This window comes from Petromyzon marinus, chromosome 3 (assembly GCF_048934315.1).
Source record: "Petromyzon marinus isolate PM22_M1 ecotype Great Lakes invasive population chromosome 3, UKy_Petmar_22M1.pri1.0, whole genome shotgun sequence".
Lineage (NCBI taxonomy): Eukaryota > Metazoa > Chordata > Hyperoartia > Petromyzontiformes > Petromyzontidae > Petromyzon > Petromyzon marinus.
Window position 1 is genome coordinate 14155591 of NC_133669.1, and position 15241 is coordinate 14170831.

General features: G+C 45.1%; 1 long non-coding RNA gene across 1 annotated transcript; it reads right to left on the reverse strand.

Annotated features, from left to right (window-relative positions):
* Nucleotides 1-3062: 3062 nt before the first annotated feature.
* Nucleotides 3063-10978, reverse strand: LOC116954401 (uncharacterized). The gene is made up of 4 exons (XR_012947061.1): nt 10873-10978; nt 5904-5948; nt 4157-4292; nt 3063-3779 (listed from the first exon to the last, which is right to left on the reverse strand). It is a non-coding gene; the product is annotated as an uncharacterized LOC116954401 (long non-coding RNA).
* Nucleotides 10979-15241: the final 4263 nt, after the last annotated feature.

The window sequence follows — 15241 nt, forward strand, 5'->3', positions numbered from 1 at the left end:
CTTGCCCTTGGTTTTCACACCTGATGATGACCGTTTGTGTTATGGTCGAAACGTCGTGAGAATTTTTATTGTTTTATATATATTATTATTTTATTGTTTCCCTTCGACGTGACTTTACCGAAAGAGCTAAGAATATCTACATTTACCCTTATGTTTTGAGTCGCTTGCAGAGTCGATGACTGCGATAAGTTGTATTGTACTAAGCTCCAAGAGTTGTGAGAAGCTAAGAGGTGCGCTCATATAATGCATGAGTTTTGGGAGTGAGTGAGGAGCGGCGACAAGCAGCAGCACACAGCAGGAGTCCTCTTGGAAGAAGGGCGGAGAGCACCAACAGACGGACAAGCGCTGCAGCTCAGCGGACGTATTGACTCGGAACCCCGAGCTCACACCAGGTCGAGTCTACAAAGGATCAACAGTGTCGAGTCTTGCAACGGCCTTGCAGAGGAGAGGGGCGATGTGTTGCCGAGTGTAAGTTCGGTGCTGACAGACGAAGTATCGCTGAAAAAGTTTTATCCCACATTGAGTGCCAGCTCCCCTGCAGCAGCTAAAAAGCAGGAGCCCTCCTGGAGGAAGGGCGAGGGAGGCGCCCAGGGTGCCCACGCGAAGCAGGCAGCTGCTGACAAGGACCGAGCGTGTCCACCGAGAGAGCGCGGAGCAGTGAGACGACAGCGCTGCAGCCAGTGGACGAGCTGCGAGCGCTATCTGACAACGGGATCATCGCGCACCTCGACGCAGACTTAGCCGGACCCATCATCCCTGCCAGCACGGGCACCGCGGACAGCGTGACCATCGTGCCGACTCAGCAACCATCCCAGCAGCGGAGAGAGCCCTAACGGCGCAGCCAAGAGAGTGTCGGTGCATGTGAGAGCGCTGTGTGTTCAACACACACACAGACACGTAACGCGCATATCGGGACTAATTAGATTGTTCCAAAAAGTTTGTTTCGAAAAGGGTTGCCATCCCAAGGTGGTGCGATAACTATTAGCTGATCGTGAACAAACATTGTTCTGTCCCTTGAGTTACATGAATCCTGTCGTTTAGAAGTAGTTTAGTCATTCATTTTCGTTAATTGCTTAACCTTACCAATGAATTCATTGATAACACACTAAACAGTTATATAAGCATCTATGTTACGAATCTAAACACTCTCCGGAATACTATTGTGTGATTTTTTTTCATCACAATCTTGCCCGCCAATTCATTGATGTCCCATTAGCCAATTGATAAGCATCTGTTAGCCAAACAGGCACACGCGCGCGTACACTATTGTTTCAGGACATTTCATTAATTGAATCATTTGGCGGGACCCCGGGGTCCCGCAAAAATCAGGTCAACAATTATTATTTTTCAGTCCGCCCACTCGTGATCCCGACAGCAACGCGCCGCCCGCCCAGACTCGCGCCAACAAGCGCCAGCAGCAGGCGGCGATCGACACAATGGGCGCCACCCCACCGGCCAAACGCAAGCCCCGGGGGGCGTCCGCCGCAGTCGCGCGCGGCGACGACGCCCTCCGGTCAGCCGTCGATCCTCAGCTTCTTTACCAAGGCAAGCCCGCCCCCAGGCAGTGAATTTAACGTGTTTATGTAATTTTTCAACTTTTTACGAAACTTAGTGCCCCGAGTAGCTCTCGACGAGGCCAATCGATTGACCACTAGTTTTGTTGTTGTCGGTAAGGCAACAAGACTCGTGTCGTCTACGCGGTTTTTCCCACCCCGGGGCAGTGATGGGACCCCGGAGTCCCGCCAATTGCTTCAATTGCATAATCTTGCCAATTAATTAATTTATGTCTACTTTTGCCATTGGGCACATGTTTCTTTAGCACGTTCGTATGAATATTATCATATTATTTTTTAAAGGACTTTTCCCATCGCCGTGTATGGTCGCGCTACTCTGAGAAGTTAGCCGATTGTTCTGTTGCTCAGTTTTAACAACGTACCCATTGAGGGTTAATTGTACGGATCGATGATTAGAACCTCTACAGGAGGACTGTGGTGGCAATTCCGATCATAAGTGTGTTCGCATATTAGAGTTTTTAGATATTAAAGTTGCTTAACACAGAAGAGTCTGAGTGGTTCCTTCCTAAGTTCATGTATAATCATCTTAATTATAAGAACTGTATCCTGCGGTGAGATCTGGATTCTGAGACCTGACAGAATTGCACTAAAACATAATCATTAAGAATCAAAGTTGGTAATACACCCCTAGACAACGAAGCCGAGTCTATTGTGCATAATTGCATACATTCGCAATATTTCATAAATTTGCATAATTGCATGAAGTTACGTATTTTTTTATTTCATATACATTTTAAAAATAAATTTTCAAGACAATATATACAACAATGCTTTCACCGTTAATCTTTTTTTTCAAAATTATTTTTATGCATTGGCTTTTCCTGTTGTCTGATTGGATTATTGTGTAATTATTATTCACTTTTATCGTAGTTTGTTCTTCATGTTCTTGGTATTTAGAGTGCAGTTGTCATTACTCTTATTATACATTTTCTATTTCGCTTAGATTTGATCTATGCTTGTGAGTGTCGTTTACATTTTTACGTGCACTGCTTTGAGATACTTGGATATGAAATTCGCTTTATAAAATAGAAGTTATTATTAATGTCATGCAACTAGTCAGTGCTCGCATCAGCGCCCTCACTCCTTCAGTGGACGGTGCCCAGCAATCATTCTGTCCATTTCACACATACCACGCCCAGCCGTCTTTGTATCCCGGAGTAGCGATGTTTACATACCACACCAGGTACTCAAATGAGATTGGCCGTGAGCGGAAATCAAAGTCAGGGCATTATTTTTGTAGTGCAGCATACTAACCACTGCACTACCGTTCCCGCTTCAAATATACAAACAAGATAAATACAATGGTCCGATTTGGTTTATGCAAGGCAGCATTTATTTCTTTGTAACCATTGCACGTGGGAAAACCATGGATCAGAAAATCGAGCTGTATTTGCACAGAACCGTACTTGCATAATATACACCCCCGCACTGAAATGCAGCCCCACATTTTTCATAAAGCGCATAAGCAAAACGAGCATACACATTGCATGCAATAGGATCCCTATAGGAGCAGTCGTGATTGATTCTAGGTGTGAGTACCACAGTGAGCGAATGCATGAGGTGTATATTCCATAATTGATTGATGTATTATGCCATATAGGAGCCTGTGTCATCATGCAATTTACTATATAAGTGGCAGTATATCCAGCAGAAGTAAATCTGAAATGTTATTTGAAAAGCATTCATAGTAAAAGCACAGTACATTTAAATCGATACTTTGTGGTGGAGCTAATTATCAAGTGTCAGACAATAGTAATATATGTGTATAGTAGCAGTCGTTTGATCCGTAGGCATGTAACAATTACCCTCCCGTGTGATTCGGTAAATTGTAACCATTTCAGGTCTCTATTCAAGAATTTTAAAAAATTAGGTCTAATTTGTAATGCCTTTCGTCTCGTTTGTATTATCTGATTTGCATGATTCGCCGAGAGGTAATGTTTGCAAATAATGTGCAATAACATTTAAATAATAGATTTTTGCATGTACAATTCGAGGCATGAATTGAAAGGGTAAGAATTATTTGAATGAAACAGTTAATCATTATATGCTTAACACTTAGTGGTAGGGGTGGTACCAGTCGTGACGACTAATCAGACAGTAGTATTCATAGCCTAAACCTAAGAGCAACCCGTGAACCCTGCCCACACGCCCTTGGAGTTCACTTGTGGTGCTTCTCGTAGTCCGCCTTGTAGAACTTCACGAACTCTGGTAAGCGAGAGAAAATGCATTTTAAACAAGTTGACCAGAGATAGTGTTGCACCCCACGGTTGGACTGTGTAAAGGTTGGTCAGAATTCATGGCGAAGACAGACACTCAATAAGTCAAGGGAAACACATTAAAGCCAAAGTTATAGTTATAGACAAACTTAAAAACCAGGCCTGTATCACGAAAGAACATCGGTGGAGATGCTGCATTGTGAAAATTATGGGGTTTTGGGGGGGTACAAACATTATAAAACGACCCCTGCCGAAGCTCATATATACTACAATGTGCAAAGCGATCTTGAGTTTTTATATGAACCTCTTAAAACAATGTCACACTACAGGGTTGATCCTGTGCCACATTCTTCCGTGGCCACCCACCTTCGAAGGTGATCTTGCCGTCTTTGTCTGCGTCCATGGGGTCCATGTCAGCGTTCACGTTGGCAGCGTCATACTGCATGCCACTCCTTTCCAGGAAGGCCGCGTACTCGGCCTGAGTGATGGTGCCACTTTTGTCCTGTGTGCGCAGCACAGGGAGAAGGCATTGCCTTGCTAATTAATGGCAGCATTGTGGTGCTTGTACGCTGGTTCAATTAAGGGGAAAATGGCCAGTGGTCAGGAATAATGATGGAGTAGCAGACAAAAAGTGGAACACGCCTCAGAGAATGTCTACCTTGGAGATGGCACTAAACAATAAGATAATGTGCAGGTGATTTCGATGTGTTTTTTTATTGTACCGTGCGTCTGACATTTCGCTCCATGTGCTAGGAGCTTCTTCAGGAATTGAGGAGGAAGGGAGTTGCTCAATTGAGTTGCTGAAGAAGCTCATGGAAATCATGCTGAAATAAGATGTGGTACAACCTGAAAACACATTGGAGAGCTGTATGGCACGACTGCAAAGATCGAAGTGATAGGCGTAATGTTGCATTGCAGATCCATGATCTGATCACCTGATTCACGATCTGATCAACGATTATGGACTTTAAATATTGGCCATTACCGAAACCTGGGTATATGAAGACTCACCAGACGTGAGACTGCACCTAACGGATAAGCTATTGTACATCAACACCTTCATGGGAAGCCTACCAATGGCAGTCTGCATAGTGGAGGGATCGTACTGATTCACAGTGAAGATATCGGTGTGAAAGTCCTTAGCGACTGAACAACAATCAGTTAATTTGAGCTGCTGCTTGTGAAAATAATGAACAGCATTCGGGGGCTTATAATTGCTGTCACCTAATGAGTGCCGTCTTCACCGCTCTTGGAAATTTCTTCTAAGCTTTCCGGTCTGCTAGACTGTGGGTCATGTGGTTCTCTCTACAATACCTGTGGTGACCTGAACTGCCCCGGACTGACCAGTTGTTGTGGTAAAATCAACAGTGATTTCGCCGGGATATCGACGGTCACATTTTAACCCAGCATTTTAGCGGCGCAATGTCGCTCGGCAGCAGAGGGCATTACAACACAATTCACTTTTGTACATCACTTCCATCCTCACACGTCTGTGCTCACAGACTTAAGTAACCCACACAGACGAGAAACCGCGTGATGTGGAGAGGACCTCATCCAGCAGTGGATTGATCAAAGGGCTTGTACATGCACCACTCGTGAGTGGAATTTTCCAATCATACCCTGCTGGAGACATCTTGAGACAAAATTCAACTTTGTGCATAAATAATGAGTCTTATGGTTATCATTCATCTCAGCTGTCACTGCTGCTGAAGTGAGTGCTGGCGCTGACCAGGGGCATAAGTCCCACAAGTACCTGAAGGGTCCCTCAGGCTTGTGAGAGCCACTACCTAGCGATACACACCAGGAAGCATGGACTTGCCGTGTGCAAATCGCATCTCATAGAGGGTCCATCTTATCTCTCAGGTAAACACGTTCGAAATAACCTCAGGGACCAATCTCGTTCTGTCCAGGTGCTATGGCTTGGACACGAGAAGAGTAAGTAGCCTCAATCTTTAATTATCACTGAGCAGTGGAGGTAAACACAGCACTTAAAGGTCCACAGGAAACCGCACTGCTGTAGGTTGTTTTGTCTTGACATGAACGAGTGTTGATTTTCTGGTACTGTACTTAGACTTTTCAGTGGAGTCCTTGTGGTGGCTCTGCTTGAACTCACCAGATCAATGTTGTCGAAAACAGGTCGCATCTTCTTTTCCCAGTCCTGTTTTGCAAAAGAAAACACCAATAATACTCTTAGGAGCTTGACACAATTGTGGGTAGTTTAACACGTAGGCTATCGCAACCAATATTATTCATAATAAATGTTTTTGGGTTAGATCGCGTTATTTATAAATGTGTCGTAACCCTCCACCGCCCGACACGGACAATCAGCAAAAAAGTGTCACGTTGACGAAAGACAAATACATTTTGATTTAAAGCTTTCGTGACTGCAGTAATTCATATTCTTAGTTTTTTCGGTAAAGTCACGTTGAAGGGAAACAACAAAATAATAAAATATATATATAAAACAATAAAAAATTATCACGACGTTTCGACCATAACTCAAACAGTCGTCTTCAGGTGTGTTGGTTTGCATAAAATCCATGATCTGGTTCCGTCTGTAAAAGATGTGATTCCGGACATACAATACCCTGGTGTCTACAAACTAAGTTGCCTCTGTGGTAGTAGTTACATTGGAGAAACCAAACGCCATGTCTCGGACCGCATTCGTGAACACAAAGCAGACCTTAAACACGGTAGTACCAACACCTCGGCCGTGGCAGATCATTGTTCTAATTCAGTAGGCTCACATGCCATTGACTTTTCCAAGACAGAGGTTCTTTGTAAGCCATCTGGCTTCCATGAGAGATTCGTTCATGAGGCTATCCACATATACAAGCACAGAGACAATTTCAACCAAGAAGATGGATTCTATCTTAGCAATCATTGGAAAGATTTGATAAACCATTTCAGGTCTTAATTGATTGTTCACGCTTACAGTGGCTTTCAGACAGCATACATTATAAAAAATTTCGTCTCCCCCCTCCTCTTTTCAGAATATAGATGGACTAGTCCTAAATAAACTGCCAAATCGTTGCGCGTGGCGCTAACGTTTTTTTTATAAATAAATAAATGCGGCGTTTTAAAATACATTTATGCAAACCAACACACCTGAAGACGACCGTTTGAGTTATGGTCGAAACGTCGTGAGAATTTTTTATTGTTTTATATATATTTTATTATTTTGTTGTTTCCCTTCAACGTGACTTTACCGAAAAAACTAAGAATATGAAAGACAAATAGTTCACTACTTTAGCCCACCGGTGTGTTGAAGAGTGAATCCACAACATTTAAAGTTTTTGAGTACGACGTTTCGCTGGTAATTACATCCAGCATCATCTGGCTAATTGCCTGATAGTGCTGGATCAAAGAAGCCAGAGCCACACGTTAAACAGATTGTCATCAATCAGAGTAACATCCCAATTCCGACAGCCTAAAATCGGTACTAGCTAAAGGGTTGAATTTCGCAGTCACCCCTAAACATATCCCAGTGGATGATATAAGGATGGCAAGCTACCATCCCTGGATGTTTTGATCGAGAAGAGACCTGATGGCTCGTTGGGACATTCGGTCTACAGGAAAGCCACCCATACGGATGCCTATCGAAAGCCTGACTCCCACCACCATCCAGCCCAGAAGAATTCCCTCATCAAAACATTACACCATAGGGTCCATTGCATCTCCGCCCAGCACCACCTAGCTAGTGAGTTGGAGCACGTACACCAAGCCCTCAGGATGAACGGATACTCGGACCGTACAATCCACAAAGCTGCCTCCCCAGACATGGGGAGACAACCTTCTGAGGATCCAACCAAAACCATCACTTTTGCATACATAGCATGCGTTACCAAAAATATTTTCAAAATCTTAAACAAACACAGGATCCAGGTTCGTTTCAACACAGGACACAAAATCTGTGATTTAATCCCATCTGTAAAGGATGTGATTCCTGACATGCAATACCCTGGTGTCTACAAACTGAGTTGTGGTTGTGGCAGCAGTTACATTGGGGAAACAAAACAACATGTCTCGGACCGCATTCGTGAACATAAAGCAGACCTAAAACACGGCAGGACCAATACCTCTGCCGTTGCCGATCATTGTTTTAACGGTGTGGGCTCACACGAAATAGATTTTTCCAAGATGGAGGTACTCTGCAAACCTACCGGCTACCTTCAGGGATTTGTTCATGAAGCCATCCAGATATATAAACACAGACACAACTTCAACCGAGAGGATGGGTACAAACTGAGCAATCATTGGAAGGACGTTAGTAACCAGGTAAAGTCTTAACTGAGTGTGATGTTTCCATCCTACCTGCCTATGTCAGCTGGTATTTCATGCTAATTTCTCACATTAACAGCCACTTCCATGCCCTTGTCCAGGAGGCCTCTCTCCTCCTATCTTACAGTTACATGCTAATTTCTCACATTAACATCACTAGCCCCGCCCACTTCTTTATGACCCTTGGGCTACACCCATTGCAAACCTTTTTAAACAGGCTGCCTCAGCAGCAGACCATGCTTTCCCACCTGATGATCGACGCTTGTGTTGCGCCCGAAACGTCGTGATTTATTTTATTTTATACCTATGTGACTTTAACGAAAAAACCAAAGAGGATTATATCCATTATTCCGCCCCCCCCCCCCTCCCAAGAAAAATACAAAAGTCTATTTTTAGACGTTTAGCATTGTGTACAGTCTGGAAGCTACCCACATGGCAAATTTCAAGTTTACAGCATGTTGGGAAGTATGCTAAACGATTTAGGCAGCTCGGGAAGGAAATGACGTGAGAGCTGAAAATTGTCACGTTCCCTAAAAATTCCAGACAGCAGCAGCTGGGAAAATTACATGACGTCAGAGCTCAGCGTTCGAGAGTTTTTTGCCGCTTCACACAAACACAGATGTATTTTCTGCTTTGTATTTAAGAGCAAGCTGAAAAATAGTCGCGTTGACCTAGAACATCGAGACCGCTCTGCCGTGCATTTGTGCGAGATACACGGCCTACGCGGAGGGTGGGGGGGAATGGTTTATTTCGACAATCGGTTTTCTTTGGCTTACTATAATGTATGTGTAGTGGAGTAGGAAGGTGCGTAGTGCAAACAGTGTGATTGCATGGTAACAAAGACAGTACGGGTCATGTTGGGTCTGCCTGTAGCGAAGGCAAATACAGTACAGGTTACGTTAGGGCAATTAAGCTGGGGCAGCCAAGGACGGCTGTGATTGGTTGGTGTTGTTGTCAAGGCTGGAGTGGCGTCTTGAAGTCTGGCGAGGTAACAGGTGCAGAGGGCACGCGAAGCGCCGTTGGGACACGGGTTGATTAATTGGGATGTGATGAGAGCGTGGATAAATTGGGGAGTCGGGAATTAGAGTGGGGAGTTGGAGTTGGGAGCTGGACGAGGCAAGACGTGGAGTTTGGAGGAGAGTTTGGAGACAAGAGTTGGGGACAAAGTTTGGAAACAAGAGTGTGGAGCGGAGCTAAAGAAGAGAAGCAGCTAGCAGTAGAGAGAGCGTAACGATAGCGGAGCTGAAGAAGAGAAGCAGTTAGCAGTGTAGAGAGCATAGCGTCGGTGATAGCGGAGAGCAGAGACGAAGTGGTTAGCAGTGGAGAGAGCATAGCGACGGTGATAGCGGAGACGGAGAAGTTAGCGGCGGAGTAAGCGCAGTGATAGTGGGGAGTGGAGAGACAAAGGTGGCGAGCGAGCCGAGTGAAGCACGGCGAGCGAGCCGTGGCGACCAGGATACTGTGGAATGTGGAGGACATGCTGAGAGTTGTAAATAAAGCGGTGTTCGGAGAAAGACAAAAGTTGTCCGAGTGAAATCGAACACTACATATATGTGCTACGAAGAAGGGTAATTTGCACATAAAGTGGCCTATGCTATATATTTCAGTTTATAGCAGTTTTATTATTGACTAAGGTGGTATTTGTGCTTATGCACCACGGCCGAAGCATTATCAGCAAGTTATTTTTTCACGTAAAGTAATACCTCGATATACGAAGTGGATGCGTACCTGGAGCTTCGTTTATTGAAACTTTGTATATTGAATAACTTATAGCACCAGTAATATGAGGATGCGTTCCCAGCCTTCGTAACTTACCATTTCATACGATAAACAATTCATAACTTACCATTCATATTGTGAACAAAGAACATTTATATTGAACATATTTTTTGCACTGTACAGTATGAACATTAATAACTGACGTGACAAAACAAACATTGTGAGGAAACTTTTTATTATTTGTATAGTACTGTCGATCGACAACATTCTTTTTCTGCATTCCAGTGCATTTATTAATTACTTCACATTATTTTTTTTTGCTTTCTGTGTAAAATGGTAAAAAAAAATCAAAGTTCAGTATACAGAATCGATTATACGCATATCGGGGTATTATTGGACAGGGCGTAGAGCACATCACACCCTACAGATGTAGAGTGCTGTATGTCTGCGTGATAACCAAGCTGTGGCACATGAACCCCGCAGCAGTAAATTATCGAACGTAATAGCCAGAGATGGGAATCGCACACATAGACGATCTGATTGAAAATTTTTATTATTTTGTCCTCGAAGGGCTAGAAATCACAATTTCCGTACGACGATAGTTGATTCTGTGCCCATAAAACTAGATAAATTGAAAACCAAAACTACATTTTAAAATGTGGGCCAACCATAAACGATCACAGCCTGAATGTAAAATTGTTTTGCTCATAGAGCTGGTTCGGTCTAAAGTTCTACATTATTTAAGGCACGTGCCAAACGCTTAAAAATAATACGAAGCCCATCAGAGAAACGAGTAGGTCGTATACTCGTTGTGACTGACACTATAGCCCAGAGAAAGAAGGTACGCCATATTACCGCTTACAAGTGCATACATGTGTCTGTGTGTGATTCTAGTACTTCAAGAGCCATCATAGAGGCAGCCGATCGGCCACTTTGACCAGGAAAAGTATCTCCCCACTTCGGCTTCCACTAAAATTGGTTCCGGCAAATTGTATAATTATCCACATGTTGCATGTGCATTTCAGTACTGTATGTGCATTGTGCATGCGTGTCATAATGCGTGTCATTGCGTGTGTTATTACCATGACGAGTAGGCGTTGATCGGTGAGCACTGGTGGATTCTCGAGCTGTTGATGTCAGGAACATTGGTCAACGCGCCCCTTTTATTTGCAAGAACACAGCCAGGGTGGGGAGGGGGAGCCATGGGGCGGTCGTGGGGTAGCACAGTGGTTAGGGCGCTGCGCTCCGAACCCGGTAACTCGATTCCTGCTCACAGTCAACACCAGTGACGATTATCTGAACCAGTCCTGGGCCTCCTCAAGGTCGACTCGGCATCAAATGAGTACCTGGTGCTATGTGTAAACATCGTTAGTCTGGAAATAAAGGCGATCATGCGTGGTGCTGGCCACCCACTCCCTCGTGTGCTGTGCCGGCCTTCATAGGTGCTCGATAACAGAATTTGCCCAACAGTCTGTTTAGTCTATACGGGGGATTTTTGTCTTTGGAAGATGGTCAACCATGCTGATGTGGTTTTTGCTACTCGCGCTGAAGATTCAACTATTGATCCTGGAGCATGCCATTAACGAACACACCTGCATGGGCATTTTGTGTCATCAAATACTCTCCACCCTCAACTCCAAACGAGTGATCGGGCAGTTGTGGAGAGAGTGGAGATGTTTCCTACCTGGGGACTCTGCTTATGGCCAGCTCTGGTTTGGCAGCAGAGGTCTCTGAATCAGTCGAGCAGCATTTTATTTAATCAATTGTGCATCGCTGTATTGAAGTTACCTGATACATTTCTCTAGGTCTTCTTGGCTCTATGTCTTCAGTTATGCCCTCCCTTCTGTATGCCCGATAATCTGTGCTGGTTGAAATATTCAGGCTAGCCTGGCCACGAATCATTATGGGTTTAAACTGACTGGATTGTTTGAAGCTCACAGATCCTTGAAAGATATGGGCACAGTTGGTTAATTTAGCCCGCATGCCAAGGAGCTTCTGTTTGCCCGGAGTGCAGAGGAGTGGTGCTGACAGCAGTGAGTGGAATGCCAGGTGGCTAAAACGCAGCTAGTTGGTGCATCTGCCAGTTATCTTATTCAGTGAATCCATAAAAAACATGGTTTTGTTTCATGACCTCCTGTGGCCTTGCCTTCCTCATTTCACGTGGCCTCAGGGTGCATCTCGCCTAGCACAAGCACCATGGTGATGTCACCACTACTTCGTGGTGAATGATGAATGTTGTCGGGAGCGGTTGCTCCGTGGTTAGCACGCTGCAATATGAACCCAGTATGTTGAGTTTGATTCCTGGCCATGGCTAATATAAGTGCCCAAATTATGTCTGGAGCGGTACTGGACCTCCCCTAGGTTGACAGAGTCTTTAACGAGTACCTGGTGTGGTACGTAAGTGTAAAGTAGCACCCAGAGACGCTGTCTTACTTAATTTAGATATATATTTCATATACAATACAGTCCACCCGATTTGATGACAGGTTATCAGATGGACGCAGGTTGACTAATTTACAACTGAGTGGCTATGTAGCTGCTACACGATGCTCACTACATACCTGGCTGACTATATAGGAGCCGTCATATTGTGTCGTTCACGCAGATTGCATCTTACAATCAACGAGGATCCACAGACAAGCTGGAAGGCAGATGGCACCAAACATCACTAAAGCTCTGCGATTCTGTTTATATTAAGGTGTCATTAGCAAATTAACAAGTGTCTGCATATGGGAGGAAACTGGAGCACCTGGAGAAAACTGACGCATGCAAGGGGGCAACACTGTATCCCATACCAATGATATTAGTCTGTATTTTGGTCTACCGCATTTCTCCTGGCTGCCAGGGTATGGCCCTCGACGTTCATGGGAAGAGAGTGTCACGACATATAATCCAGTATTTAATATATAATCCACATTTATATGCATATTTTTTTCCGTCATGTCCGTGGAATTGTCACATCTGCATATAAAAGCAACAATATCAAACATTTATTCAGCCATTACAAGGTAGACATCAAATGATATGCTGCCTGCAACAAGCCACAGAGTAGCTGACGTTTATATTCCATCTCCAATAAAACAAGCTTGGGCTTGAAGTGCTCACACTTAATTTATGACCAAGCATCACATCATCATATCATTCCCAGGGAGTATGATTTAACTGCATATTTTATTAACTGACTTCTGCCCTACATTATAGACTGCCAGTACACTCACCAAACTTAATAACCAAGCTACAGTCTACATTATAGACTGCCAGTACACTCCCTCCTATTAAAAACCAGGATACAGTCTACATTAATGTGTTTTTTATTTTATTTTTATTGTTTATTTACTTTAGTAAGCATAGCTACTGCTACAGCCTGTACACACTGCTGTAGCGTTAGTATAGCGACTGCTACAGCCAATGCACACTGCTGTAAAGTTGATATAGCTACTGCTACGGCCAGTACATGCTACTGTGGTGATAGTAGCTACTACTACAGCCAGTACATACTACTGTAGTTATAGGAGCTACTACTACAGCCAGTACATACTGCTGTAGAGTTAGTACAGCTACTACTACGGCCAGTACACACTGCTATAGTTAGTATAGCTACTGCTACAGCCAGTACGCACTGTTATAGAGTTAGTATAGCTACTGCTACAGCCAGTACACACTGCTATAGAGTTAGTATAGCTACTGCTACAGCCAGTACACACTGCTATAGAGTTAGTATAGCTAATACTACAGCCAGTACACACTGCTGTAGAGTTAGTACAGCTACTACTAAGGTCAGTACATACTGCTGTAGAGTTAGAATACCTGTAGTGTTCGATTTCACTCAGACAACTTTTGTCTTTCTTCGAACACCGCTTTATTTACAACTCTCAGCATGTCCTCCACATTCCACAGTATCCATATCGCCACGGCTCGCTTGCCGTGCTTCCCTCGACTCGCTCGCCACCTTTGTCTCTCCACTCCCCACGATTACTTCGCTTACTCCGCCGCTAACTTCTTCGTCTCCGCTCTCCGCTATCACCGTCGCTATGCTCTCTCCACTGCTAACTACTTCGTCTCTGCTCTCTGCTATCACCGTCACTATGCTCTCTCCACTGCTAACTGCTTCGTCTCTGTTCGCCGCTATCACCGTCACTATGCTCTCTCCACTGCTAACTGCTTCGTCTCTGTTCAGCTCCGCTATCGCTACGCTCTCTCCACTGCTGGCTGCTTCTCTTCTTCAGCTCCGCTATCACTACGCTCTCTCCACTGCTGGCTGCTTCTCTTCTTCAGCTCTGCTATCACTACGCTCTCTCCACTGCTGGCTGCTTCTCATCTTCAGCTCCGCTATCGCTACGCTCTCTCCACTGCTGGCTGCTTCTCTTCTTCAGCTCCGCTATCTCTACGCTGTTTCCAAGCTCCGTCTCCAACTCCGTCTCTCCTAAACTCTGTCCCTCCAACTCTCTGTCTCCAAGCTCTCCACACTTCAATTCCCCGCTGTTGACTCCAACTTCAATTTCCCCTGTTCACTCTAAGCTCTCCAACTTCAACTCCCCGCTCCAATTGCCGACCCCCCAATTTATCCCCGCTCTCATTACTCCCCAATTAATTAACCCGCGTCCCAACGGCACTCCGCGTGACCTTACACCTGTTACCTCGCCAGACTTCAAGACGCCCCTCCAGCCTTGGCAACAGCACCAACCAATCACAGCCGTCCTTGGCTCTCCCAGCTTAATTGCCCTCACATAACCTGTACTGTATTTGCCTTCGCTACAGGCTGACCCAACATAACCCGTACTGTCAGTGTTATGTAATCATGCTGTTTTCACTACACATCTTCCTATTCCACTACATCACCCCCCCTCCCCCCCCTTGATGAAAAAATCTAGCTGTCCCGGCTACAACGACACTTCGACCTCTGGGTAGTGGAGTATCTAGGACATAACAATGAACACAACATAGCAACTTTTTACAAGAACCGCATCACACAGAGTCAATGAAAAATCCGTCCTCGGGAGCGAGTTCCAGCTGCCGGCCCATTTCCCCTATACGGGACACCGTGGGGCAAAGGCGGGCCACGCTCCTCCGTTAAGTCAGGGCTGCGTCTGGTCCTTGACGCACATCCGTCCCTGTCACAGCGACCATCTGCTGGCGGGACCGTCCCTCGTCCCTGCGCGGGCTGGACAGTATCTCAAGGTTGCGGCCGGTCAACCGGTGTCCGGCCAGTAAATCTGCCAGAACCCCCTCGTCGAGTCAATAGGGATGGTCCTGCAGGCACACGGGAGGCAGATTTCTGAGGCGCGTACACATGCGACCTCCTCACAGGCTCGTCGGACACATCCAATACAGGCTGCTCTGGGATGGGAGATGACGCGTCATATGGCAATACAAATTTCTTAAGGCGCGATGGGTGAACATACCATATTCGACGACCGAATCGAATCCGTACACTTTGGTCCCGGAGAACTT